The sequence below is a fragment of the Periophthalmus magnuspinnatus genome, chromosome 12 (genome assembly GCF_009829125.3).
Source record: "Periophthalmus magnuspinnatus isolate fPerMag1 chromosome 12, fPerMag1.2.pri, whole genome shotgun sequence".
NCBI lineage: Eukaryota > Metazoa > Chordata > Actinopteri > Gobiiformes > Gobiidae > Periophthalmus > Periophthalmus magnuspinnatus.
Window position 1 is genome coordinate 13,836,111 of NC_047137.1, and position 5,884 is coordinate 13,841,994.

The following is a 5,884-nucleotide window of genomic DNA, read 5'->3' on the forward strand; positions in this document are numbered from 1 at the left end:
CAAAGTAAAAACTGTAGTTCTCAAATTAGATCCCAAATTTAAAGAATGAACCATTTGAAGAATTTCACCAAATGTGTCTGTTAATTAAACTAAAATGACTCTTGTACACAGAAGGTATGACGTCTTTAAGTATTTTAAGTAGAAATAATTTATTGTGCTTGATTCTATTACTGATAACTCAACTGTTTGTATGGATTTGTTTGAGAGCGTGGGCAGGAAAGTGTTTAAACTGTCGGTTCATGATTTGTATATTTCTTCAGCTGGTGCTTATCCAGATTTTAAACAATGAAATAGCAACAAGAACTCACTGACAAATTCTCATTTACAAACCTGAGGACACATCTTGAGTTTGGCCTCAGTCACCACGAATCGATCAAAGTCCTGGGAAAGTTGCTGACCCGATCAGACCTCCAGCCGTTACACAGAGTTACATGTTTTTGAATCATATTTCTTAAGTGATATCTTTTTTGAATGTGTCCTATGTCTTTCCATTCGGTGGGTTCAGGGCGAGCTCCGTGAGTTGAGCTTCGTGATGGGTGAGCCCGACGCAGCCAAGAGCCAGTGCAGCCGGCCCCCGCCCCGCTGCGATGGGACCCTCTCTAAGCCTGGACGAGCCCCGCGTAACCACAGGAACAACAAGAGGCTGGAGGTGAGGACAGGAGAGCACACATCCATCACACGCACACACATGGAGCACACGCATAAATCACAGCTCCTCATGGATTTAACGCACTCTCAGTGACACACGGGGGAATGGAGCTTTTCCTCGGGTAATGGGCTACTCTAGACTACACTGTCAAATGCTGCTGGAAAACAGGAGACTCGGACAAGAACTACAATTACATGCCCAAAGTTGAATGATGATGATCGTGACAGTGCTTCCGCTGCATTTGTTTGTGCGTGGCAGTCCTAAAATGTCTTAAAATGCAACTACTCATACGTTAATGTCTGTGTAAACCTGTCAGGATAATTGCTATATTGACTTATTACTCAATACATGACAAATGGAACAATCATTTTTGGGGGTCAGTCTTCGTCTTAGGGACTTTTTCTTTGCAACAGGGGGAAATGTAGGTTATTTTCCAGTTCTACGATGTGATTTGAGCTGTAGAAGGTTGAATATTGAACTTCTTGTCAAGAAAACTCTGTTCTCGACGCGCTGTTTACCCAAAAAGACTCAAGACAAGTGCTAGACTTTTTCTTCTGCTCTGATCAGAGGGGAGCGAGCACAGATGCCTTCTCTTTACCTTCTCTACTCTCCTTTAATCGCAGCAACCTTTTATTTAACCACACTGGCACAAATCATCATTATTTCAACATGTTTATCAGAACTAACCTCGTTATCTTTCCACACAAATATGACCTTTCACCCTGGGCCTCCCATTTCCCATTTTTCAATTCAATTACACAGGTTTCTGGTCTTTCCACTCGCATCCCACTTTCCTGTTTTCAGTTCCACAGGCTTCAAGCAAACAGATGATAAAGATGATGATTATTAGATGATAAAATATTAGCATCATTTTCTTACATTTCCCTCCTGTTTATCATTAATAAACATCAAATCTTTTATCTGTCTTTACTTCTCTAGGTACAGTTTTCTGCAGTAACTTCATTGGCTTGATGTTGTAAGGATGATTTACAGTCGGTCTACCCAGGATGAGTCTTAGTGCTGTGAGAATCCTTTTCTCAGCTTGCAGTGTGAAAGATGAATCCGCGTGGTCCTTTCAGCTTCTTCACAGCTGTGGTTGTGGTTAGCAGCAGTTTGTAAGGACCTTCCCAACGTGCGTCTGACCAGCACTTCCATTTGATCACTGCAATAAACACCCAGTCTCCTACTCCAACTTGAGTACGTTGTTCCTGGGGAGACAAAATATCAGAGAGAACAGTATTCGGTTCTAAACATTCTCTTGTCATCAAAGTTCTCCTCATGTAGTCAGACAGGTCTTTTACGTCGTCTGGAGAATGTCTTCGGTTGGGTGTTAAGTCTGGAATTGTAAACACTTCTATGACTCATTATAGATTCAAGCAAACTACTAAAGTGTTGCATTCTGTCGTTTATTTATTGCAGTTTGTGTTTTTGAACTATTTGTACATTTAGACTAGTTTTTGGGGATAATCCTCCTTTAGGGTTTGGTTTCAATCTCGCTTAACCTCTCTTTTCACTTCAGCAGTAGATCGCACTTCAGCTTGTTATCGTGACAGTTCTGTGTCTGTCCCCAGGATTTGCTGCTGTCCTCAAACGACCTGGAGGATCTTCTGGGGAGACCTGAGGACCTGGACTTCAGCCAGACTGTAAGTATCTCCTGCTTCAGTGGAAATACCTCTCAGGAGCATAGGATGTCCCACAGTAAACATGAAACAAAAAGCAAACTGCTGAACTCCACAGCTGGTGTCATGACGATGAAGTCCAGCTGTTGAGCTATAGGCTTCATCATCATCGACATATATTAACACAGTAACAGTATTTAGCATTAATAATAGATGTAACTGATGGAATTACCTTAAAGACTTTTAAAATTGGAAGAAGGAAGTATAATCACACACAAAACATGTTACCAAATATAAAATTAGAGACAGCTTTTCCCAGAAGATGGACGTTTAATCAGGTGAACATGTTTCTGCTTTAATAAACAGTTATATAAATAAATCACTGTTGTACTGGCATTCATATGTAACCATAGCAACACACTCAAGGGAAATGAAGCTGATCATTTTAGCTCATAACACTCAAAAAGAGAGAAAAAACAAACCAAGAACTCCAAACTGGACAGGACAAAATGAAAGGAGAGAGGAGCACTTGTAGTAGTGATGGGTGGATGAGGCCTCCTGAAGCGTTTCAGCACATTCCCGAAACTGAATTGATCCTGCGCCGGTGCAATGTTGCTCTATACTGACACCTGTTGGATCTTAAGGTGGACATTATTGCAGGCAACTTAGCTGAAACTTGCAAGACACACTGATTCAATGACCTACTCATGTTTGTATACAGAATATTAAAGTTACTGTATTTCCTATGGTATTTTATCTTATGTCAAGAGGTGGAGATGTTATTGTGTCGTAAAGTCAGTGTAAGGTGGACCAAAGAGATGCACAACTCAGGGCAGATTCGACAGTGTTCATTTACAGTTAGTGAGAAATCAAACAAAAGTTCATTAGTCAGACCAGGGGCGCGGAGCGGGACGCGAGTCAGAGCCCAGGGACGTGTTGAGAGGCGCAGAGGCGGGGGCCGGGAACCGCCAGGACCGGGACGGAGACAGGACCGGGAACAGGACCAGAGGAAGCCGGGACGGACCGGGAGCGGGAGCCAGAACAGGTGACGAGGACACAGTGGAGCACTTCCTGAATTACCATTTGATGACATCACAAGAGAAGATGGGTTCCTCTCCGGGTGGTGAGTCTCTGCCCCAAGTGGAGGAGTTCAAGTATCTCGGGGTCTTGTTCACGAGTGAGGGAAGGATGGAGCGTGAGATTGACAGGCGGATCGGTGCAGCGTCTGCAGTGATGCGGTCGCTGTATCGGTCCGTTGTGGTAAAGAAGGAGCTGAGCCGGAAGGCGAAGCTCTCGATTTACCGGTCAATCTACGTTCCTACCCTCACCTATGGTCATGAGCTTTGGGTAATGACCGAAAGGACAAGATCGCGGATACAAGCGGCTGAAATGGGCTTCCTCCGCAGAGTGGCCGGGCGCACCCTTAGGGATAGGGTGAGGAGCTCGGTCACACGGGAGGAGCTCGGAGTAGAGCCGCTGCTCCTACACGTTGAGAGGAACCAGCTGAGGTGGCTCGGGCATCTGCTCAGGATGCCTCCTGGACGCCTCCCTAGGGAGGTGTTCTGGGCATGTCCCACCGGGAGGAGGCCCCGGGGAAGACCCAGGACACGCTGGAGGGACTATGTCTCTCGGCTGGCCTGGGAACGCCTTGGGGTCCCACCGGAGGAGCTGGAGGACGTGTCCGGGGTGAGGGAAGTCTGGGAGTCCCTGCTCAGACTGCTGCCCCCGCGACCCGGCCCCGGATAAGCGGAAGAAAATGGATGGATGGATGGATGACATCACAAGGTGGAACAAAGTGTTTTCAGTTTGAGTGAAGAACTCATCCTAAATATGCAGGATTTGTGTGTTAAACATGTGTGACTGAAACAAAACATAAATCCAGGTATATTTTTGATAAGGAAACAACATTATAACGTAGACAAATATTTGCATAATATATTCACTTTAAACTTTATTTTATTTATTAATTCATATCAGTGTTTCTCAGTTTTTCCCTCCTTTTTTAGTGTTCACATCTCATTACGCTGGACTGAACCACCTCTGCACCACCTTGTATCACGGTGTTGAAGATGTAGAAGATCTAGTCTGGCTGAGGTCAGGGCCAGTGTCTCTGCTTCCTCCTCTGTCAAACACACAGACCAGAAGCACTACAGCCCTCTGCTCCTCCCTCTGCTCCTCCCTCTGCTCCTCCCTCTGCTCCTCCCTCTGCTCCTCCCTCTGCTTTGTGTGATCACTACAAACTATACTTGTACTTTAAGTATATTTAAAGTGTATTTTAAATACACTAGAAGTAAGCTAAAGTAAACTATACTTAAGTCATAATGTAAGTACTTTATATATATTTGGAATTAATTTAGTTGTACTTTATTTCAACTAGGGTGAAAAGGGAGAATTATAAAGTGTCCACATTTAGCAGCAAACACACACATACCTACCTCACTTTTACCTGTGAGACTCAATAAATTCTTCTGACTTTACATTTCAGATTCATGTCCCTCTTTGACGCTTACACCAGGAACGGACATCCTTACATACATCACGAGGAAAAGGATTACATAACAAGTTAGAAGTTAAGTTACTGAAAAGTTATAACACGACTTATAGCATGTGATTAAATGAAGAGAACTGAATCAGTGTCTGAGCTTAGACCATGTTAGTTACTCAAATTTAAATATTTTACTTCAATTACTCTGCTTATTATTCTGTATTATTGTTTTATTTATTTACTTTCATGTTATTTTAGTTTTATTTACTGTAAATAGCTATAAGACTTTGCTACAACATAACATAATCACTACACTAATCCAATCAAATGTTTAGGTGCATGTTACAGGTGAAGTCTTCTCTTTAAGGACCTGTATTACACTATTTTATGATCTACACAAATCCTGTATATTTACGCAGAGTTTTTCTCTCAAACAGAAAACACTCTGATGTCATGTGGTGAAACAGGCTCCACTGTGTTTTTAAACTCCAAACACCTTCTCTCTAGAATCATTTGGTTGATCCCAGCCCTTGAATTGCCAGTCTACAGACGAATCATAAAGGATAACTCAAACATTAGTGGAACAAAACACAACTCTGGTTATTTTTTATGAGGTAACTGCATTATAACACGATTTAAAGCTCATGGGGATCCAGAGATGTGAGACTTTTCCTCCCTCTTCACGTATACGTCTAACAGCTGAAGACAAGTGTGCTCTGTATTCACTCCCTGCAACAGAAAACAATTATGTTATTACATTTTATTTGATTAGTCCAAAGACACAGTAAGTCTTTCCTCCTGACTTAAGCACTGGATATTTACATTCTAAGTACAGTGTTCCTCAAGGTAACTTACTTTCACAACCTCACACCAACTTCCTGAGGACAAGCCTTTTAAGATAATGCAGAATTGCAAATAATAAACAAAACAGATAAATTCAAACCTAATTAAACAACTGCTTCCTGACATTAGAAGTGTAGATCTGTGACCTGTTGGTGTGAGGACAGTGCTTTATAATGAATAAAATGTGGACACACCTGGCAGAGAATAGTTTAAAGCGGAATGATTTGGCGCCTCCTGGTGGTGAACAAAAAGAAAAACATGTTTGTTACTTTCGTTTTCACTTTACTG